Source organism: Sturnira hondurensis, unplaced genomic scaffold (assembly GCF_014824575.4).
Source record: "Sturnira hondurensis isolate 20B ecotype Veracruz unplaced genomic scaffold, ASM1482457v3 Scaffold0006413, whole genome shotgun sequence".
Classification (NCBI taxonomy): Eukaryota; Metazoa; Chordata; class Mammalia; order Chiroptera; family Phyllostomidae; genus Sturnira; species Sturnira hondurensis.
Genome location: NW_028079044.1, coordinates 24,056,252 through 24,081,202, shown reverse-complemented (window position 1 = coordinate 24,081,202; position 24,951 = coordinate 24,056,252). Strand labels below are relative to the sequence as shown.

Genomic DNA, 24,951 nt, shown 5'->3' with positions numbered 1-24,951 from the left:
GTTGACTTGGAAGGACTAAAAATATAAATAGAAATATAAAGGCCCACATTAAAATCACTCAATTATTGCTACTAGCCATAGTATTCTTTCAACAAATTTTTCTTAAGCGAATACTGTGTACCAGGATGTAATTCCTCTTCCATGATGGGGGATCTCCAGATATATTAGTGATGATCCAATGAAACAAGGTATGCTCTGCAGACCATTTCTGTGCACCTCTCTCTTCTAAATAGATATTATATCTCCTTTTAATTGTGAGTTCTGCTGAAGCTTAAAGGCATCAAGCTGACAGGTTTGTCTTCAGTTTCTGATGTTGTTCTTCCATCTGTTGAGTCCCCCGGGAGGGAGGTAACAGAACAACATGTGAAACACTGCTCCATCTGGTGTACAGCCATGGCACTCCAAACCCTGGCTCTCTGCCAGGCTGCTAGTTTGTCATCTCTTTCCAAGTAAAGTCTGGTAAGAAATCGCACAGCAACTTCAGGTAGCCAATACCGGCACTACCAGAGCTCAGAATGTAAGAAGCTCTCGCCAGGTTGCATAGCTAAATTGCCACATTGACCTAAGACCTGCAAGTTTACAGTCCTTCAAACTGGTCTGGCCATCTGTTTCCCAGGACACATCCACTTCTTCAAGACTGACCAACACATACTAGGTTGAATTACTCCCAAGCTATTCCTGGAGGGCTCTGTGTTCATTCCTCATTTTTTTTTTTGCCTAGTAAAAATCAATAATAACATTTGTACAGTGCTCCCGGAGAGCTTTCATATTTATAATCTCCTTTGATCTTCTTCCATAACCCATAAAGTAGACAAAGCAGCTTTATGGTTGATGCTGTTTTATAGAGAGGAACTGAGGATCAGAGAGGTCAAATGATTGGCCCAAAGTCACTCAGCTGGCAAGTGGTAGAGCTGGGTTTGAAACCATTGCTTTCCAAAACTCCACATTGCCCTGGCTAGCATGGGGTCGAGTGATAAGGAATGCTTGTTCTGAATTAGAGTGACTTTTCACTTACATAACCAATTAAAGGTTGCATAAGTGTTTTTTTTTCCCCCTAAAACAGATTCCTTTTACAATGATTTCCCAACTATTGCCATGGAAGTGTAAATGTTGTTACAAGGGCAAAAGCAGTGGCGAGTTCTCAGGGAGGGTGTTGCCAGCATTTATAAGGACTGAACGAGGTGACGAGGTGGCCCTGGGATACCAATATTTTGTTTTTGTTAATCATGAGAAAGTTAAAGAGAAGTCTGCTCATATTTCTATTCTCACTTCTAAAGAATTTCTCCCTTAATGAGGATTTTCAGAGAAAGACCCAAGGCATTCATAATGAAAAGTGGCATCTCAGTTTTCCACTGTGCCTACTACAGAATGGCAGCATCATTAGAGTAAATAATGTGCAAAATATTTGCACTAATGCCTTGTGTTCAGGGCTTGTGTAACTAGCACACCAATGCTAGGCCAGCAGGTTGACATGTCCTGACCCTCTCCCCTTGCATGCCCTACTCAGCCCCACACCAAACTCTCTCTGTCTCCTGTGAAAGGGAGAACAGAAACATCATGACTTATTTGCAGATGAAAACAGAACTGAGTAATCTTCTGTGTGAGGCCTCCCACACTGCAGGCAAATCCCATCTCTCCAACATGAAATGAAGCAAAGTGCTCCTAATTATTTGCTATTCTGGTTAAAAGTGGAGCCAGGCAGTTTGGCTGTCAGACCCAGCACCAATAAGCAGCCCAGTGAGGTGGACATGCTGGTTTACCAAAGGCAATGGCTGGCTCTCTCCCCTGTCTCCCTGCCATATCACCTTGGCCTTTGGCTTCTCCACCTGTAGGCTGGTACAAATGCTCTTTCCCAAAGCTTCAATGATGAGTCTGCGAATATGAAACTTTGAGCACCTTCAATTAAAAGAGGAAGTTTTGTAGGCCAAAGTCAAAGTGGTTACATGAGCTAAACTTGACAGGGCACCTAACAAAATGTGCATTAAGGTCTTCTTGGCCGTCTTCAACTGCAAAGGAACAGCTGTCCTAGGGACAGCAGGCTCCACAGTTTGTGAATGCCACTGTGCAATGTCAGGATGTTGATAGGAACATAGAGAATAATACATAAAAAGGAACTTTCAAAGGTGTCCTATGCTACATATGCAGAAGCCAACTGACCAGAGAGATAGAGAGTGAGCTTTTGAATTAATCAGACTGGATTTGATCCTTGGATTAACCAGTCATTGGCTGTGTGACTTCGGCCAGTCTGGGTAACCAGACTCCATCACCACAAAATGGGCATGAAAATGGCAGCTAGTTTGTGGAGGTTAGGAAAAAAAATGTGTCCTAAAGCCTGGTGCATAATTAGCACCCAATAAACAGTTGTTACAGGTCTTATCCATTTAAACCATTCTGTTAGCTGCTCATAACGATGACAGGCAGCATTTTGAAGTATTTGCCACACTACAGACACTGTGTGAAATGCTTTACAGCTTATCTCACATAATGCTCACATTCTATGGGATGTAGTTGTCATTACACAGGTGAGGCAACTGAAGTTTCATTGGGCCAACTAACTTTCCTAGGGTTACCTAGTTAGGGAGTGGGGCAGCCAGAATTCTGATGCAGAGGTCTGCCGCCCACGCATGCTCTCTCTGCCCCTGCATGGCCCCCAGTGTCACTCCCAAGTGTCAGGCTGCACATCCTCCCTTTTAATGTAAAATACAGAGACTGTAGTTACACAAAAGCGTAGAGTTTGAAATTTTTTTATGATCATAATACAAAGTCTACTTAGATGCTATCACCTTTACTAATAGAGTAGTTTAATTAAGCAAAGAGAAGAAAACAAACACTAAAACAAAAACAAACAAACAAAAACACCCACTATTGCTCTGTAACTTCCTTCCAACTAGGACTAAAAAGCTTGAAAAAATAAAAGATCTTTTCAAGCTGAATTAGACAGGATGTGAACTAGAATTCTGATGTACGTAGAGACACGTCTGATTTCTATGCGTGTAGAATTTTATTAGCTGCTGCTAACGTGATGGCAGTGTTCTATTGTTTACTATTTATACATAAACATCTCCATATGTGTTCAATACAGAGCTAAGCAAACAAACCACCCACCGTCTATGACACTGCTTTTTCCTCCTCATTTATGGAGTCACCGTCTAATTGCTAGCACATGGTGAAGGAGTTGGGAAAACAAAATGTCTCTGCACAAAGAAACCGAATGAATAAGCCGGGTCGCTGGGCTGTTAGACCTGCCGCTTCTCAGGGACATGTTGTCACAAACATCCGTGTTCCTTACTATGCCATAGTCACTGGGGACACACTCAGTGTAGATTTGAAAGGTTGATTATAGCTAGTGGCGGTGGAGGGGAGTCGTGCTCATTTCACTCAACCCGTTTCAGCACACATAACAAGATATTCGCCATCCTGTTTACAGGGTGTAGGAAGAAAGCGCCTTCTAGACAGTGAATGCCTTATTGCTAAGACAATCAGCACTGATTGGGACAACTAAGGCGTACAGATGAGGAGGCTGGGCAGCTCAAAGATAAGCTCAGCTCTTACCTGCAAAGCTCCACTTTGCTCTCTTAATAAAGAGAAGCACCTCTTTATTAGGAGACATGGAAACTGTCCTTCACTGCCATGTAATGTACATAATGCAAGGTAGAGAAATGCTCCCAGGTAACCTCCCAGGTTGGGATCATTGGATTAGTTTAATATCTGCTTAGGGTTGAAGGATTCATAACTTTGTCTTGTGCTAGGATCCCATCCTATCACACTTTCCTTTTTTTCTTTCTCTAAGGGTCAATTTACTCTGCCAAAGAACAATCTGGTAACCATTAGCATTCTTTGGGTGCAAAGCTAGATTAAAAAGAAGGAAAGCATTTAAAACAGATATTGCATGTTTTTAAATACTCTGTAAACACAAATATGATGCTGTGTTCTTTGCTTTTATACAATTGCAGGTGTTTCTTCTTCAGAAATGGACACCCAAGTTTGACACCTACATCCCTTCCAAATTTGGCCTCTTCTTTGTTTTAAAGCTTTCATTTTCTCATAACCTAGGTGACATGGGTTTGGTTTTAAACTAAAGAGACATGGCAGTCCAAAAATCAAATGAGGAGAAAAAAAGGCTTCTAATTATTCAAATTCATCATGCGGCCTCCTCAATTCAATCTTCAAGACAGTAAACTCCTCCCTGACCCAGGCAGTCGTTCTCAGTGGCATTGTCCTGCCCCAGCAAAGGTTAATGTTTTACAGGTGACGGCGGTGTGAGTTTGGTCAGGTGGTGAGCTCCAAACAAGTCCTCAGACCCCAATGGTCCGATGACACCAGGTGCTGTCTTGTTGCAATCATCTCTTCCAGCTGTGCCAGTGACCCGGAAATTTCCAGTTCAAGAGTCAGGGGCTTCTTTCCATGGCTTCAACTCAAACACCTGTTGTGGTTGGGGGACTAGGTAAAGAGGTACCTCCCTGCTGTGCAAAGCCAAGAACAGGTTTTACTTTCTGATCAGGTCTACCCTGAAATTTGGCCTTTTATTTCTGACAGTCTCTAGCATTCAGTTTTGAACAGCCTTGGGTACCCAGGGCACAGAACCAGGAATGGCGTGGTGACAAAGGGGAGTGCCGTAGTTATTTTTATTTGACAGCTAAACTGGCTGCAGCTTGGGGAAATGGATAGTCTTGGGTAAGCTACATTGGTACTAAATTGCAGGCACCTATGGTGGTTTAGCCACTATTCCACCTGGAGATGGGAATAGGATACATGGCTTCTGGAGATCCCTTGCCAGCCCCTTCTTTGTGTGTTTGCCTACAGAAGGGTTCTGCTGTGAGACAAACCTGTGTTTTCAGGCAATCCGATCTTTACACTCTCTGAGGCACTCTAGGTCTCGGTGAATCCTCCTCCGGAGCTGGCTCATGTTCACAGACTTACGGAAAACACGTGATCCCACTCTAAATGTCCCTGCAGGAATGCTAGTGAGCCCGAGACTAGAAATTGTACACAGACATAGGCTAAAAGAAATAAAAAATGTATTTATATTACCTAGGAAATAGGAGTGTATTCACACGTCTTTTAGGAAAAAAAAGAAACACATGACTCAAGATAAACTTTAAAAAGGTTTATGTGGCAAGTTAATGTCTATCTGTTTTTATTTTATTCCTGCGTGTTGAAGCAACGTAATCAATGGTTAGTTAGAAGCAGTGGGGCTCAAGGGCTCCAAAATTAAATTTTGATTCCTTTAATATAACACATTGGTCGCTTTCATGTTACTAGTTTCATATGTATTTCAATATTGCGGTTGGAAAAAAGAAATCTTCAACACAGCTGGCTGGCTTTGTGAAAGCAGCCTTCTCCGCCTTTTTCCTTGGCTGGCCCTCTCACATCCTCCCCCTCATGGTGTGTCTCCGTCTGCCTATCTTCTCCCACCTGCTACCTCCCCATCGTTCCCCAGGCTCAAAATGTAAGAACTAAGTTGCCTAAACCAGGAACCCTTCCTTCAGTTGACCTTCCTTTTCTGATACTGTTACATGCTAGAGAAATAATAAAGGCATGCTTGTTTTTTTAAATTAATTTATTTTAATTGTTGTTCAAGAACAGTTTTCTGTCTTTTACTCCCATCCTAGCCCACCCCCCAGTGCCCCCCACCTCCCTCCCATTTCTACCCACCTTAGTTTTTGTCCATGTGTCCTTTATACTAGTTCCTGTAAACCCTTCTCCTTTTTACCTGAAATTCCCTCCCTCTCCTCTCTGGTCACTGTCTGCCTGTTCTCTATTTCAGTGTCTTTGGTTACATTTTGCCTGCTTGTATGTTTTGTTGTTTAGGTTTCTGTTAAAGGTGAGATCATATGGTATTTGTCTTTCACCACCTCGCCTGGCTTATTTCACTCAGCATAATGCTTTCCAGTTCCATCCATGCTGTTTCAAAGGGTAGGAGTTCCTTCTTTCTGTCTTCTGTGTAGAATTCCATTGTGTAAATGTACCATAATTTTTTGATCCATTCATTTACTGATGGGCACCTAGGTTGCTTCTAACACTTGGCTATTGTAAATTGTGCTGCTATGAACACTGGGGTGCATAGGTTCTTTTGGATTGGCGTTTCAGGATTCTTAGGATATAATCCTAGCAGTGGAATTGCTGGGTCAAAAGGCAGATCCATTTTTAGTTTTCTGAGAAAATTCCATACTGTTTTCCATAGTGGTTTTACCAGTCTGCAATCCCACAACAGTGAACTAGGGTCCCCTTTTCTCCACAACCTCTCCAACACTTGTTGTTTGTTGCTTTGTTTATGATGGCCATTCTGATCAGTGTAAAGTGGTATCTCATTATGGTTTTAATTTGCATCTCTCTGATAGCTAGTGATATTGAGCATCTTTTCGTGTGTCTCTGGATCCTCTGTATGTCCTCCTTGGAGAAGTGTCCAAGTCTAGTTTGTAACTGGGTTGCTTGTCCTCTTAGAGTGGAGTCGTGTAAATTCTTTGCATATTTTGGAGATTAAACCCTTGTCTGAGGTATCATTGGCAAATATGTTTTCCCATACAGTTGGTTCCCTTTTAATTTTAACACTGTTTTCTTTAGCTGTACAAAAGCTTTTAATTTTGATGAGATCCCATTTGTTTATTCTTTCCTTTATGTCCCTTGCTCTAGGGGACATATCAGTAAAAATGTTGCTGCATGAAATATCTGAGATTTTCCTGCTAATGTTCTCCTCTAGGACTTTAATGGTGTCACAGCTTATATTTAAGTCTTTTATCCACCTTGAATTTATTTTGGTGTGTGGTGTAAGTTGGTGCTCAAGTTTCATTTTTTTTGCACGTAGCTGTCCAGTTCTCCCAACACCATTTGTTGAAGAGGGTATCTTTACTTCATTTTATGTTGTGGTCCCCTTTGTCAAACATTAATTGACCGTAGAGACTTGGGTTTATTTCTGGGCTCTCTGTTCTGTTCCATTGGTCTATGTGCCTGTTTTTATGCCAGTACCAGGCTGTTTTGATTACAGTGGCCTTGTAATACAGTTTGATATCAGGTATTGTGATCCCTCCTACTTTGTTCTTCTTTCTCAAAATTGCAGCTGCTATTTGGGGTCATTTATGGTTCCAGTGTTTCTGGTTTTTGATGGCACTGTTTTACCAGCAAGGCAGCGGTTTACTTCTACTCCCCTTCACTTGTGTGGGAAGGCTGCAGCAACTTCAAGTCCCTTGCTAAGGTTATAGCAGACAGATGAGCTCATCTTCTTACAGGTGCAGTGGTCAGGTTATTTCTCTTAAAAATGTAGTATTTATCTTTTTACCCTGCAAAATAGGCTACTCTATACTCAAAAACTAAACTGTTCACTCAGTCCTATAGCAAATCATATTAAAACACAATTAGTCGCCAATTCTCCTTTGTTTATAACCTACAGCAGTTTTGGGTTATGACAATATCCTCATGTTTATTTGATCAAGCACTCTTTACTAATATTAGTAAAGAGTCTAAATGTAATTTTAGAAGTAATTCTATTTTCTTAAGCATGACTTTCCTTCTTCTCTCTCCAAGCACAATATTGAGTGTGAAATGTCATAAAAAAACAATAATGCCCAAACAGGAGTTTCAAGGCTCTTGGTTTACTCAGGTGGTTTCATGCCTCCTCTCTCCTCCAGCCTGCCATGCTTAATGTGCATATCCCATATGCTAGGTTGTCGCAATTTAGTCCATTTTAAAAATACCTACCTTGCTCCTAAAAGAATTCAAGGCTTCCAATAATAAAAACAACAACAACAACAACAACAACAACCTAATAAATACCCTCTTTTAAAAGCATGTAAACTTTCAGGAACCAAGAAAATGCCCTGAAGGCAAGGATCAAATTTATGTGGACCTCTGTTATATTTCCAGCTTAAATAACAGTGCTCATTACATAGTAGGTGATAAAGGTTTGAGAAAAAAGGAGGTCACATCAGGAGAATTTGACGGAATCTCCAACAGCAACTGGAGGCTGCAAGTTAGCTCCACTCAGCACATGCTGCTGGGGTAAGAGAAAAGGCCGATGTATCGGGGAGCTCTCCTTATAGAGGGAGAAAAAGCACACTTCCAGCTCCTTAAAAAAAAGCATCAATTTTTTGTAGCATTCAATTCTAAGAGGAATTACTCTGTGGCTCTCTCTAGAAGGAACGTTGCACGAAATAATGGACAGAGTCTCCACTAACAGTTTCACAAAGTAGGCAGAAACACTTATTTTTCCAAACACCGTTTTCTAAATATTGATCCTCAATTAAGGCAAAAAGCAAAATATTAAGTCATATTTCAGTAAAGGTGTTTGTTTCTTTGGGGAGTAAACTGTATTTATTCAATAGTCACTGAGATAGAAATAGAGGAACGGGCTGACCCTTCACCCCTGCTCACCCTGGGCAGTGCTAGTTTACATCCTTTGTCTCAATATGGTCAGTAAGAGGGCCTCCTTTCTCTCCTAAATGTTCCCTGGTTTTAGTAATAAGTTATAGTCTGACCCACCTATCAAACAATTTGTGTACAAAGATGAATAAGTAGGACTGGTTTCTTATGAAATGGCAGGGTTCAGCAGCAGAAGTAATAACTGGATGTTATATTAAATGTGATAAATTTTATGAAAGAGACATGTTAGAAGAACAGGGGGCAACTACTGGAAAAGTTGGGGACAGGTTAATGGGGGAGGTCATGTTTGGCCCGAGTAGAGGTCCTCAACTGGAAGTTCTCCAATGAGAACAGAGGTCTCGTTAATTCCCTAATGGATCCCCAGGGCCTAGTGAGAGGCATTGATAATACTTGTCAAATGAAAAAATGATATTATTTTAAGCATTCAAGTAGTGTTATCCAGACATATTGCTTTCTAACAGAGGAAGAGAGTTTAAGTAATTTCTAAAAAATTAAAATTAAGAATAAACATGACCGGCCCTGGCTGGTGTAGCTCAGTGGATTGAGCGCGGGCCTGGGAACCAGACGATCGCGGTTCGATTCCCAGTCAGGGCACATGCCTGGGTTGCAGGCTGGTTCCCTGCAGGCCAACTCCCAGCAGGGGACACACGAAAGGCAACCATACACTGATGTTTCTCTCCCTCTCCTTCCCCTCTAAAGATAAATAAATAAATAAAATCTTAAAAAAAAAAGAATAAACATGACCGATAGAATACCCCACCCTCAAATATCAATTGTCCCTCCTAGACTTTTTGGAGGGTCAGCAAAAGATTCAAGATTGTGATCTCAAGGTGAGCACTAAATGGCCAATACCTGATGTAGCTCACTTGACATTTTTTTCCCTTGGCTCCTGGGACCCCACACTCTCAGCTCTCCTCATGCCTCCCTGGATGCTCCTCTTTTTCCTTAGCTGGTTTTCTCATCTACATGGTCTGCACATGTTGGGATGGTCACAAACAGTCTAAAGGCCTCTTTTCTTCACCTATACTTGCTCTGTCGGTGCTCTCATCCAGCTTCATGGATATATGTGTGTGTGAATGAGTGTAGTGATGAGTTCCAATTCCTATTGTCCTGCTCATCTCTTGAACTGCAGACTCCAACAGCAACTCCACATCTCTACTTGAGTAGCAATAGTGTGTTAGTTCCCTACTGATGCTGTTACTCACTGCCACAAATTTAGTGGTTAAAACAATGCAACTTTATTCTCTTATGGTTCTTGAGGTTGTAAGTCTGAAATGGGTCTCACGGGGCTACACAGGGCTTGCAGGGTTACAGTCAAGGTGCTGGCGGGCCTACTTCCTTCTGGAGGCTCAATGGGAGAATCTGTTTCCTTGCCTTTCCACCTTCTAGAAGTTTCTCCCATTCTTCAACTCATGGCTCCTCATCATATTACCTTTTCTACTCCAGTTGCTGTCATCCTATCACCTTCTTCTGCCTTTGACCTGCTGACCTCCCTCTTCTGAGGTGGATCCAAATCAAACAGCAAATCTGTCTTTCTAATTGCTGAGTCTAAATTTTTGACAGCCAAGAATTTTTGACTCCTTTCTTGCTCTTACTCCCCAAATACCATCATTTAGCAAACCCAGTTGGTTTGAACAAAATAGGTATTACTCTCGAACAACTTCTCAGCAGCCCCACTGTTCTCGCCTGGTCCAAGCCAAGGTCATCCCTCTTCTGGAGTATTACAATGGCTTTCTGTCTCCCTGTTTCAACCATTGCCACACTTCAGCCTATTCTCTACACAGAAGCCATAGCAATCCTGTTGAAAAAATCCAAGTCAAATGATGTTACTTATTAAGTAAGCCCTCTATATTGCTTTCATCTCACTTAGACAAAAAGGTGAAGTCCTTATATTGGCCTTCAAGGCTTTAGATGAGGGGCCTCACCTCCCATAGCTCTTCTGGCCTCATTTCTCACTAATCTCAACTTCACTTGCACTGTTCCAACTGCCTTCAGTTCCTCAATAACATCTGGGTCCTGGAGCTCTTGCACTTGTTACTTCTTCTGACTGTTCCACTCTTCCGTTGGTATCTCAATGCCTTCAGGGCTCTGCTGAAATGTCCTCTTCTTAGGAAAGTCTTCCTGATCACCTTAAATAAAAGAGGCCTTCTTCTAAAACTCCTTATAGAACTCCCTACATTCCTTACTTTGTTTTATTTTTCTCCTTTGTATCAATAACAAGTGTTTATTTTTATTGTCTGTCTTCTCCTGGAAGAGTATATTATCCCTAATGGTAGGGACTTTCCTGTTGTGCTTACTGTTGCCATAGATAATTTAATGGCCATAAGCCCTCCCTTTCCTGTAGGCATCTCCTATTGCAATGTGAATTTGCCACTCCTTTTATCAAGAGGTGCAATCTCTCTCTCCATCCTCTGAATCTGGCTGGACGGTGACTTTCTCTGACCAGTAGGCTATGGCAGAAGTGACCACAGGTGATTTCAGAGCATGGACCACATGCTGTCACCTTGATCTTTTATTGCCCCAAGACCAATATGTAAAGAAGCCTGGGCTAGCATCCTTGAGGTTGAAGTACCACATGGGGAGAAGAGCTCAGCTGACAGCCAGCCCCAGTCTCCACAGGTAGAAGGGCAACCATCTTTAACCACCCAGCCCAGCCAAGCTGCTGGATGGCCAAAGCCTCAATGACCAGATAAGATGCAGGATGCCCAGTGCAATTTGAATTTTAGATAAATACTTGCTGTAGTATAAGTATACCCTATGTGATATTTAGAAGCACGTAGGCTCTCTAATAATGGGAAACTTCCTAACAACAGGGTGCCTGGAATAGCACAAAGAACAATCTTTCAGCAAATCCACTTGGCTTGGATGAGTGAACATTCTATATTATTGATTCAGAGGAAATTTATGTTCGTATATAACTTGGATATATAGGAAAGTTGAAATTTTATCATTTAAAAGTTAATGAGTCTGATTTGTAGTCTTGCCCGTGTGTTAGATCACCCCTACTCTGCCGAAGCGGGTTCAGAAGCACATGCATAAGGTAAAAACCGTTCTCAACAAGCACCTTAGTATCTGCTGCAATGCCTAAGTATAGAATACTTGCTCAGGTGAATTCTCAGAATCCTTCACCCAAAGAATGAAAACAATGATCATGGCCAGGAAGAATCTAGGCAAAAGAGTTACCAGTTATTTGGCTTTATGACTAAAGAAGCCTCAAGTTGTTTATAGGATGTTGAATTGAATCTAAAAGAAGACTGAACAAGTTATCTACAAAACCATCTCATCTGACAAAATCAACCAACTTGTTGAATGGAAGGATGGTGCATCCAATGGCAGGGAGGTGATGGTGGCTACAACGGCCATGGAGGAGAGAGAGATCAAGAGTAGTCAGAGAACAGCTCAGAAATAGTGACTCCCAATGACACTCATGAGGTTGGAACGGAGAAGGCCTGTGGAGAATACTGACCTTGGGGACAACAGGATCTTCACGATGAAGACATAGGAACTTTAAAGTCACTATATCCCCTGGGGAGCAAAGGCAGCAATCCAAGTGTTGACAGCATAGAAGCTTACATTTCCCCAGACAGAGAGCAGAGGTGTTAAGTGAACAGAAATGATCAACACAGATAGAGCACAGATAGAGAAAACTCCATGCCAAGGGCTCCCTTTAGACCTCTCCCCTGAATTCCAAATTCCTTTACCAAGCTGTCCACTTGACCTCTACACATCTGATATCTCATTTAATCTGTCCTATATACAACACACTATCAGATCCTGTTGGGTCTTTTTAAAAATATCTATCTGGAGTGTGACAACTTCTCACCCTTTCCAGTGCTACCATTGGCCCCCACCTGGATTACTTCCAGTCCTAGTCCCCTTCAGTCTACTCTCAAGCTGGCTTTCAGAGGGGTCAGTTCATAATGGTAACTCAGATCATGTTAGTCTTCTGTTCAAAAGCCTCCGATAGTTCCAATCTTACTCACAGAAGATGGCCCATGAGCCTGACATGATCAGGCTCCTTTGTATTGATGACGTTTGGTGCTGCTATTTTCCCTTCATGGCCCCACGTCAAGCACATGGGTATACTTGCTATTCCTGAAAGCCAAGTGTGCAACAACCTTCACTTTGTCTAACATGCTCTCTTCCAGATAACCACATAACTAACTTCTTTATCTTCTTCAGTGCTTTACTCAAATACTATCACCCCAGTGAATTTTTCCTTGCTTCCCATTCAACACAAATTCAAAAGGCTCCCTTCCCACACACCCCATTTCTATTCCCTCTCTTATTTTTCTTCTTGGCTGCTCTGTTCAGCTAACATACCATATTTATCTAACTTATTACCAGTCTTGATACACTAGAATGAAAGCAAGATGAGGGCAGAGTTTAAAACTGTGCCTAGAACTTAGAAGGCTCTCAAAAAGCTCACATGTAGAGTGAATGAATAAATGTGTACTTATGTGTTTAATGACATATGCATGTAAACACATGTCCATGGAAACCATGCATGCACACAACTAGATGCTCTTTTGGATGATAGTGGTAGCGGCGGTGAACCTAATGATGATGAAGATGGGGCTGCCAGTGCTGTTTTAAGGCAATATTGGTTTTTAGAATCTGTTTTTTTGTTTTTTGAAAATCTCAGGAAAACATAGGATTCAACAACTAATGTTGTAAGCTGAATAATTAGTGCATATTTTATAAAGCTCTTAAATGTATACATTCTTACAGCATCCATTATAAAGACTAAAAAGCAAATACTTCCAAGGAGGCTATCTAGAATGACAACAATAAAAAATCACCTTCAATGATCTAACACAAATAAAACTTATGAGTTTCCCTCAATGATGTAATAAGAAGATACTCTTATTCTGGTAGCTATGGCTAAGGTTGTTTCTTTCCAAAGCTGTCTCAAAACAGGGCATTTGCATCCTGGGCACAGCCTGTCATCATCATTCTACCATCAAAGATGGGACCCCTCGACCTGAGAGACTTGCCAAAATAAAATGAGCATCATTTGCATAAGAACCACAGTGGGCATTTACATATAATTTTAAAAATACAAAAAGTAGATTTAAATTTTTTTAAAGTTTGTTATGCTGCTGTTAGTACAACACGAGGCTAATAATATGCAGTGCAATCGGTGAGACTCTAATAAGTGTATGCTGGGATTAGTTAGAGCTTCAGCAATTGCTTCTCATACTTTTTAAGTTTTAGAGTGTTCAGAGAAAATAAAGGAAAACAATAAACAGATGAAGCCATTTGGCTTTGAGAAGAATTAATATAATTTAATAGGTATATTTTAGATAAAAGGAGGCTAAGGAATTTTGTGGTTACAAAAAAGAAATCCAAGTAAGTACCTGTGTTGAGCTAAGGGAGGTGGAGAAAAACAATTTCCCTCATCTGAGAATAATAACATGCAAGCAGTTGTAGTCACCAAAGGTAGAAGAAGAAAACAGCTAGAGCAGGAAATAGCAGCAAGTATGTCAGAGATAATGATCATTCTGGGAAGCCACCTGAGGACCACTTAGGGGAGAATGAACACTAGAAAGACCCCAGGTGAGTGGAATAAATGCAGTTGGTCAGGCATACAAAACACTCCCCAAATTTCTCTTTGGATACCTGCATTCTTCATCAAGGGTTGCGTTGCTGTTTGAAGCAGGTACAGGTGATTAGGGGGACAATCCCGAGGGGTGGTCAGTCTCACAGTGGGGAGCTAGAGCCGGTGACATGCACATGCTAATGCCATTTGACATGCTCCTTGGCTAGTGGGTGAAAACTATTAAGGAAGGTATATAATTCTTCTGGGCCTCAGTTATTCATTTGGAAGATGGAGACAATAATAATTATTGTGTAGGTATGTTGTAAAGCAGGAATTCTTAATCTGGCATCCCTTAGGAATTTATAGGAATGCAGGTGAAGTTGACCTGCCTTCATTAACATCTAATAAAATACAGAATTTTCTTCGCTTATGAATGTAAGTAACAAACCACAGTAGTATTAGCAGAACTTGTCACTTTGTTGCCAATAGAAATCCCAACTATGATATTTTCATATCACATTAGATTTGTTATAGAAATCTCAAAAATTCCTACTTTGAAATTAATGGTAATAATTAGATAATACTGCAGGATCTTATTATTTTATGAATTTTTAAAAAGCATATGATTATATCACATATTTAGTTGTAAAATTTTGATAACAATACATATTTTTTAAAGATTTTATTTATTTATTTTTACAGGGAGGGCAGGGGAGGAAGAAAGAAAGGGAGAGAAACATCCATGTGTGGTTGCCTCTCACCTGACCCCCCCACTGGGGACCTGGTGCACAATCCAGGCATGTGCCCTGACTTGGAATTGAATTGGCAACCCTTTGGTTCACAGCCAGCGCTCAATCCACTGAGCCACACCAGTCAGGGCTGATAACAATATTTTAATAGAATTAATATTCTTGTAACACTATGCATTTTATTTTAGCTTTTAAAAAGATTATTTGAAAAGAAGTCCATAGGCTTCACCAGACTACCCAAGTGGTCCACAGCACAAATAATGGTATGGATCTCTGCTGGATAAATGGTAGCTTCATTATTAAGATAATGATGATGACCATGTTAATCATCCCATTGTTATTATCAAACTCACGAGAATTAGTTTGCCCTGGAGTTCTGGACTATAGTCCTGTTCTGTCCCATAATGACTAAACGACCTTGGCAGACTGTATAATCTCACTGAGCTTCATGTCTTCCTCAGCAAAGGAAAAGACCTATTCGTAGGGATTTTTCCCCCTGAGGATTGAATGACTTTATTATATGTACTCAAAGGTACATTGTATATCAAATTATTCAGTTCTCAGGAGACTTATCATTATTATCACAACAAAACTGTCTAATAGGTAGAATAGCCATATAAATGAACACCTGAGTCACAGCACCTTTAAAAGTAAAAGATCAATAATTATGGCAGAACAATGGATGGAAATAGGACTATCTCAGGTAAATCAGGAACCAATATGATACCCAAATACTACCTTTCTGGTTATTTTTGTATCTTCTATTTCTACCACTACAAAAAATTCAACATATAACCAATCATGTATCCTTGATTATTAAGAATTGTATTTTCCTCTTATTTCAGCATTTGGGAAATTAGATTACATCTTGCTATGCATGCATCCCCTAAGATACTTGTCAAATAGCAGGCAGAGAAGCAAACGGTGCCTCACCTCAGCTGTCACTGCCTGTCCACGTGCAAAACCCGTCACACTGCAAGGGCCTCTGGTGATTCACGTCACACCACAGTGATTTGTGTTCGCATCAACACAGACCACTAAATTTTAAAATTCAGTCCCCAATTATTGACTAAAATTCCTCCTGACGTTTTGATGCACACAGAAGATGATTTTCTGCAATGAGGCAAAAACAACTAAAGGCAGTAAAAATTGTCAAATCTTCGTAATAGATCCCACTGTTCAAGGTTAGCCACAACTGGTGTAACCAAACATGCGTACTGTGGGCCTCCACGGGGCACTGAGCATTTGTCAAAAACATTCTTAGACTTTCAGGAGGAGCTGTATGGCTTTCAGAAAGGGTCAAAATAAAAATAAAAAAAATTAAAAACTTAGTCAAGTTCAAATACAGAGAGAAACCTGTATTCAATATGCCTCTCATGTAGACTGTCAGTCGCAAAGGTACATCTTGAGCCCCTTGTCAAGACAAGAAGCACAGGTCACACCTAGTCTCTCACCCTTTTGTGGAGGCCTCGCTGCTAAAGAGCAAAGGTACTGAGAGTCATCTTTAGATCTGCATAGACTTCGATTCTAATAACAAAGTTGTGAGGCATTATATGCTAGGGTCAGTTTTAAACACTGTACTTCAATGTATTTTATATTTACTGGAAAGCCTTATTAATCCTACTCACACCCCTTAAGAATTCTTAAATTAGAAAGAAATAGAGATTGAATCTCTGCCAACCAACATCCCAAAGTCACTCTTCAGTTCCCTGTCCCCTCCCTCATGCTGCACTACTTTTCCTATTTAAATTTGAGAATGTAGTATTTGATACTATATTGTTCTCAACTGAAGATGTGTGAATGGTTGTGGTTTTTCAAAGTAAAAGACATCTTTCCCTACTACTCATACATTGACTGCGTGAACCATGCTTAAGATACAAGGGATCGTCCAGACCTCCACACCCCTTGCCATCCCGTCAGTAATAAAGTAGCCACATACATCTCACCACATTACTTTAATGGCAAATATCTGCTAAGAGAGTAGTGTTACACATATAAGTGTTCTTCCATTAATTGGAATGGTCATGAAGAAGGTGCACTTCATTCCACTTGACAATTTCAATAGGAAAGTCCACAATTTAGACAGTGCTAATTTATGACTTCACACATGTCATTTTAATATAATAAAAGAATGACCTGGGAAATTATATATGCATTGTCAATGCTTTTATACAATGGCAGTGTCAATATAATTAGGCATTAACTACAGCTTTAGAGAACTGAACGTAGAAGCCTGGTGTACAAAAAGCATTTTTCCCCTCTTCATTTGCTCCATCCTTGTCTTAGTGACTTAGTGAAAGATGTTGAAATAGAGCCTTGCAGTGGCCGCCTTCACTACAGTGTGTCATATTAAGGTAATTGCCTAAAAGATGAGAAGATAAAAATCGTGTGTGTGGGCAAAGGCTTTCTGCCAAGCTCTTATGGAAGCCAGTAGGCTTGGGGCCACATGTTCCAACAATTTGTTACACTCTCGAATGTCTTTCATTTTCATTTTTCTTTCCATTTCTGTCGTATTAGACTTTGGCAGGCTGGATGACCCAAGAGGGGCAGCTCTTGATGGCAGCCACCATTCGCTGAAGAACAAACACCAATCCGTTTTGGCAGGCACGATCTTCCAACACAGAAAACAGACTGCCCATTACAGTACTTAAGAATGGAGCTCTCAATTATGAGAAAAAGTATAACATGTTAAATGTTATAAACTGTCTTATCTCCCAAAACAAGGAAAGAATAAATTAGAGTGCCCTTTTAAAAAATTTAATTTAATTTAATTTTTAGAGAGAGGGGAAGGGAGGGGAAAAGACAGGGAGAGGCGCATCACTCCAGAGACAGAGCCCACAACCCAGGTATGTGCCCTGACTAGGAATCAAACTGGTGACCTTATGCTTTATGGCACAATGCCCAACCAATTGAGCCACAGTGGTCAAAGCTACAGTCCCCTTTCTTAAAAACATAAAACAAATGAACCAAAAAATCCCAGGAAAGTGTTAAATTATTTGCTTTTTGAGCTTAGTTTGCAAATAATGCTCACATATCTCTTTTGCAATTCACAATGCATCCTCCTGCGCCCTGAGTCACTATGCCTCCGCAGCACTTTCACACAGAAACTACTACGGCAGGTGGGGTTGAGGTACCGCTTCGAAACCTCAGAGCTACCTTCTTCCACAGTCGTTCCTCCGGCACTCTAAGCTGCATCCTTAAAGTAAGACATAGCTAAGTGGGTAGGGCCAGGAATATGCTATTGTTGGATAATGTTAAAAATATTGACAAAAGTGCAACCCCTGTCCTTGGAAATCTTTAGAGATCATTCAAGCAGGAATCCATCCTGCTATGTGGCTGTCCTTGGTGTCTCAGGCACAGTTACCCTGGAAGGAAGCGGAACTCAATTTGTGGAGAGTGCTAATATATTTTGGGGGGTGTCTAAGCGCTATACTCACAGAAGAAATATAAACAGATAAATATATATATGTATATACATATTAGCTCCATCTCTCAAGGGTTAGAGTTTTAATCTCATTTTTCTTTTCTTTTAGGATTAGAGGCAGTGGAAGATGTCCGAAGGTGGTATCCTGGGCAGGCTTTGATGTGTAGATAATCTTTCAAATATTGAAATGATTTTAGTATTTATTAATGTAAGAAGGAGTTTCATATTACTAAAGGTTCTCAGTGGATGTTGTTATTTATCTACTATCCAGCCAACACATTACTTAGAAAATGCCTCAGACTACGAGAAAATTAAATGAAGATTAAATGTTTTCATCATTGTAGCAGGATGTAGAGAGTTAACTTTATGAACAAATAAATCTATTTATTTTTATACTTTCCACAGAAAATTCAAAATTAAACATTTAGAATTATTGGTGACAGATGATGTATGCAGGATGTACAATATCCCTTCCTACTCTCCAAAATGTTGTAAAATGTGATTCTGTGCTATGTGTTTTGAAATAAGCACTGAAAAGTGCCTCCTCCACTCATCCATTCAGGTGTCACTATATCCCCAAAGTCAGATATATCGGTGTGTGTGTAATTCAGACTCTAACAAGTAGATAGATGTATACAAAATCAACCCTTTTTAAAAATAAGTAGTCTTTGCTATATTTTTTCTATTACCATTTAGTTCCCTTATGCCTCCCTCCCCCCTGCATTTACCTACCACACTGTGGTGCATGTCCATGAGTCCTTTCTCCTTTTTGCTTAATCTCCACCCCCAACCCTCCCTGCCAGCTGTCAGCCTGCTCTCGATCTGAGTTTGTCTCTATTTTGCTTGTGAGTTCAGTTTGTTCATTAGAGTTCACGTGTAAGTGAGATCATACAGTATTTGTTTTCCTCTGACTGGCTTATTTCACTTAGCATAACGTTCTCCATGTCCATCCACACTGTTGTAAAGGGTAAAACTTTCTTCTTTTTTATGACCACCTTATAATTTTCTTAATAACATATTCTTTTCTAGATAGAGTACATATATACCCAATATACAAAATACATGTTAATTGATTTTTATGTTATTGGTAAGGCTTCTAGTTAATTGTAGACTATTAGCAGTTAAGTTTGGGGGGAGTAAAAATTATAGGTGGATTTTTGAGTGCTATTCAAGGGTCAACTGCATAAGTATAGGTAAATCCCATAGTTCAGATGAGTGACAGAGAAGTACAAGATCACAGAAGTCCTTATGGCTGAGGTCTAGACACTGGACAGCTAGGTTCAAGTTTAGTCTCTGCACCTCATGCCTGTGCTGGGCAACCTTAGGTGCACTCTTTACCTGTCTGCCTGTCTGAGCCTTTTCTTAAATGTATGAAATAATGAAAATGGTACATGTCTATCCAAATAATTCTAGTACTGTACTTTCAGATGTATTAAAAGGATTAAATTATCTTCCTTTACGTAGAAAAAATGAGCAACTTACATGAAAAACAAAGCAGCCAGAAGTAGGAAACAAACTTCCAGAGGGGCTACTGATTACAAACAGACATGATGTTCTTGGGCTCTCCCAGGAAAAGCCTCTCTCCCAGACAATAACTCAGATTTTAAAAAGATATACTATAAGTAAATCTGTGGATAAAACTAAGATGTGGTTAAACAGTGAATGGCAGTTTTTCAATATTAGTAGGAACTTTGCCAAGATGTATTGGAGTGTTAGTTTCTTTAAAAGACCCTTCTATATGTATAGACTTTTAAAAATATGCCCTCTAAAGGGTATTTTTGAATGTTATTATTGTTTTAAGGAATATTGGGGAAGTTTGTTCGTTCTTGCCTCCCAGAAGGTTACCATGCCTGCAGTGTGGCTCACCGGGCTATAATAAAAGCAGCAGGCTGACCTGGGGATGGTGGGTTCTGTTGGCCAAACACCTCAGGGGAAACAGCTGCAACCTCCCAAGCGCTGCGCTTACAAACAACAGTCATGTTAAAGCAAAGCAAGAAAGAGCTAAAGGTCAGGTACGAGACACCCTGAATGTTAGAATTGTACTATGTGCTACAACCTTTCCACCAAAAGGTATGACTATGAGATTGGGAAAGGCTTCTGGAGAAAGTTCTCTAAACTTGACCTGTGGACGTGGACAATAGTGTGGGGATTGCCTGAGGGAGAGGTGGACTGGATGAGGAGGGCCATGGGGAAACATTTGGGACACCTGTTAGTAGCATAAACAATAAAATATAATAAAACAAAAGAAAAGAAAAGAAAACAGGAGTCAGCACACCATGACCAGAGTGCCAAATCTCTCTTCCACATCCTCTGCCCCCCTCCCCGCTTTCCCTTCTACCCTTTCCCCACTCCTCTTCCTCAGGTTTTATCAGCAAGCAGCCATGCTCATCTGTCTAGCATTATCTTTGACTACTTTCACACTACAACGGCAGAGTTGAGTAGCGAGATCAAATGGACTGAAGTCCTAAAATATTTACTATCTGGACCTTTATTTAAAATGTTTGCCAACCTCTGATTCACAAGACAGAGGGAAGAAGGCAGTCCCAAGGAATTAATGTAGTGCGATGACTCAAAAGTAGTTTGCTGGCTCTGAAATGTAGTAAGGCCAGAGTGCCTGTGATGGGAAAACTTAGCCCCAAAAGTTCTGACTCATATAGACCACTTGTGAGCCTAAGGCATGACACCTTAGTTCAGATGTGAGCATCCTGGTGTGCCGCCCTGATTTCCTTAGAATGTTCATGCACTAAATATGCTGTGGGTCCTTCAGCTTCCGAGGATGACCTGGTTAGCCAATAAGGAGGCACTGAGACACAAACTAGTTCTGCCTCATGGGCAACCTCCAGTAAGCAGTTCAAACAGGCTGCATGGAAACTAAAGTCCTTCACAGTTTCTGGATGGAGAATAAAATGAGACAAGGTGCTAACTACAATAACTCACAATAAACCTCTGTGCTCTGGCACAAAGTTCTCAGAACCAACCCTGAAAGCCGTTGCCTTATTTGGGATAGTAATGGTAGCACAGACATTGGGATATTGTTCTTTACGTGTACTGGGCTACAAGCAATGCTCAAGCCGAACTTCACTGTGATCTGAAACCACAGGTGTTTATACAACAAATATAACTGTCCATAGGTCTTGCCATCCTAGGAACATGGACAGATTCCAAAGAATACTTGTCACAGCTAGTCTTTTATTTTAAACTATTTCTTTTCTATGCAAAAGAATAATGAAAACCTCCTAAGGGGAACCCCTTCTAAACAGAGACAATGAGGAGGGAGGTAAGAGGTTAGTTGAAGCTTACTCAGGTTCATTCAGAAGGCGGCATAATGTGATTGTCCCACTATCAAAGGGATATGTCTTTCCAAGCTGACTCCCATCTATGTATAAAAATTGTACATACAGGCAGTTCTGAAGTTCCATATTCATAAGGGGATTCTAGAGAGGAGGAAGCGAGCAAATACAAAAGACAGCCTTAAAAAATAAACCCACAAATTCTCATAAGACCCTGTAGAGATCTCAGGGTATTGGAATTATAAGGGGCTCCAGACCAAGAATACACTGAGATAAATAGAATTTAAACCCGTTTTGTGATGTGCTTGAAAGACTAATACAAATATCGAGGCACTGACAGAAAAACAGGACGCATAAAAGCCCAGCAGCAATGACTGAGACGATGACCCCTGATTAGTATGTCTATACTGCACGGAACATTAACGATGTAAGGCCGGCCGCTCTGGAGACATAGTCCAGACACAAATATGTCGAATGCATGTATCAGGGCCATTATTTTTACAACTGGAGCTGCAGACAAGCACAAAACTGTTCCCACTCCAGCAGCGTCACTGCAGCTAAATTAACATTATACAGAGGCAATGGGTTGGTGAAATAAAAATGCTAAGAAAACCATTTGCCCAGATAACATGAAGTCTCACTTCGAACATATTCTTCTATTTTGGAGTGAAACATGAACCTAATGTAGGTTGGGGAGTTGGCAAGAAGTTCACTACCAACAGAAGCTAGCGTTCTTGTATATTTACCTAAGTAAAGAGAAATTTTGTTCCTCAGCACTACAACGCAAGAAATTCTGACAAAATGTTATACATACTCATTTTAGTTTTTTTCTCATTTCGATTTGGCTAGAGTTAGGACAAACTGGTATTTTTAGAGTGATCGTACATTCCGTCCCTCATTTAATAAAGCCTATTTAAAATATTGCCCTTATTAATGACTACCAGAACACAGCAGTGTTCATAATGCCAGTAATTCAATTGCCAGTAGTTTGTGCAATAAATCAGGAAAAGGTTAAAATATTTTTCATGCCAGATAGAACCTATCAATCTGTTTTATTTGATTATCTTGTGTAATGAGGCTTTCTTCGGGCCAGATTATCTTACTCATTATAATTATGCCAGATCATGTTTTTGCTTAAAATGGAAAAGGTTAAAAAAGTGCTAGCAACCCAGTTAAAACTATTCTAGGGTGGTTTTTCTCTTTGTACATTTTAGGACATGAGAAATGACATCCCGTTCTCCTTCCAAGAGCAGAGAAGAAAGAAGCATTGTTCCCATGAAAAGCAGATTAGTCAAATGGCATCGGGACAGCACTCATTTTATTTGCCGATTTGAAAATTCAATAAAATAATTTCTACAGTATTTAATTCTAAAGTTAAGTTCCAGTCATATAAGTAACGTCTGAAAAATAACTAGAGCCCAACAACATCCTTGTATGCGTGGTGACATCTGCTTCTTAGTGAATGCAAGCTGAATTCAACCAACAAAGAAGTTTACATTATTATAAAGTAATTTCATAAACAAAGAATAACACAAGGGCATTTTCTGCCCCCTTCTCTTTTTAGGCATTAGAACAATCTCCCTCTCCAAAACTTTCTGGGGTCAATTCTCTCCTCAGGCCCTCTTCTGGTTCCAGCAGAGACCCAACAGCCCCAGCCGCATGTGAAGCCTGAATTCTGGGGAGATGGCTGTGCTTCTGAGCAGGATGGGATTTCTGTATCCTACTCTTCCAAAGGTGTTCCTCCAAATTGAAATAAGGCCAGTCTCACCATTCACAGTACCACAAACCTCACACAGGGAAAAAAGCCGCCAGTCTTCCTTAAACCAAAGGGCAGGACACAGAATGAAGGTGGTCTCCAGGCAAGGAAGCAGGAAGGGAAAAGGATGATGACCATTAGAAGCGGCGACATAACTTTTCAGAACTGTACCTTGAAAAACATAAAAATGTTCCTTTCATAAGAATGGCCAGAAGTAAAAAGTCTAACAAGAGAATACACTGGGAAGCATGGGGAGCACCGAGGACTCTCCTACGTTGCTGGTGAGAAGGTACTGCAGTAATGACGGTCTCCCGCCTCGGCGGCAGTTTCTAACAAAGTTACACATACCCCAGCAGTTCTACTCCTAGAAAAGAAAAGAACTGCAAACGTCCACTAAACGGTTTGTGCAAAAGTATCTACAACAGTCTTATTTATAATAACTAAAATGTCCATCCACAGGAGACTGGATAAGAAGTTGTGGTACATGCATTCAACACAAAATGACTCTGCAGCAGAGAGACAAACCACTGTTAAGGCAACACCATGATGAATCCCCAAAACCATACTATTAAGTCTGGCAAGAAGCAAGACTTAAGAGTACATACTGCATGGTTCCATTTATATAAAGTTTGAGAGTAGGCATAACCTCCTGTGGTGGTAAAAATCAGCATAATAGGTGCCCTAGGTAGACCCACAGGTTGACCTGATAGGGAAACTTCCTAGGTAACAGGGACGCTCTACACCTTGATTTGAGTGATGATTACACAGGAGTATACATTTAGCAAATACATTGAGCTCTACACTTAAGATCTGTGCATTTTTATTACTGAATGCTATGCATATCTCAACAAAACACAGCATGAAAATGTTACTTCTAAAAAATCTATAAACAAAGCACATACAATCTACATATAAATAGTTCTCAAGTTCATGTGCTAATGTGAAGAAAGAGAGACAATGAAAAGAATTTTAAAGCGAGAAAAAAATTTTACGACTTATCAGAATATATGTACACCAGCATTCTTTAGATAAGAAAAATGCATACACTTCCTTAATGGGACTTTTTGTTATGAATTATTATGGGCATAATGGATAGCCCCCAGGAATGATTTCTGCTTTAGCTGACTCCAAAATATAGTGAAAAACTCACTATTTACCACTGAGTTATTTTACTTAGTATCTGCCACCAAAATGCTTAGAGGCATTTTTTATAAAGGAGACTGGCTCTCCCTTTGTCCCCTCCTGCTGACTTGCTCAAATCTATGCATTCCTTAAGGATTAGGCCCCAAGCCTTCCTCATGACTCACACATCATAGCCATTTATCCCTTTTCTAACTCCTTTACATTTATTGTATTAAGCTTTTTTTTAACCACTCTGTACCCTGTCAGTGATAGAGGCCTTCATCAAAGTAAGATATTTTAAGTAATTTATTTAGAAACTATTGTATATTGTTTGTTACACTAAATTTCTTATATGTATATTTAAAGTTAATTTTTAAGTAGAAAGCAAGGTCCGTATAGCCTAAGACTGTAACTTCTTTTTTCCTTCTCCTTTCCTTTCCTTCTTCTCTCCCTCCCTGCTTCCTTCCTTCATTCCATCCTTACTTCCTATAAATGAGAAATTACACCACATCCTTAGAAATGTCTACATAAGGTATTATTTTTTGAAGGACATGGAGATTATGTTCAGTCAGAGGTTGGAGAGTTAGTTCTATGGGAAAGAGGGCATTTAGTTTCACCCTTGAAAAACACGCAGAATGAGAAGGAAGGAAATTCAAGGAAGAGGAACTGTACAATTAATGATACAAAGGAAG

General features: G+C 40.3%; 1 protein-coding gene across 2 annotated transcripts in view; it reads right to left on the bottom strand.

Annotated features, from left to right (window-relative positions):
- CPQ (carboxypeptidase Q) overlaps positions 1 to 24,951 on the bottom strand; it is a 411,097-nt gene that overhangs the window by 73,581 nt on the left and 312,565 nt on the right. The window lies entirely within an intron of this gene.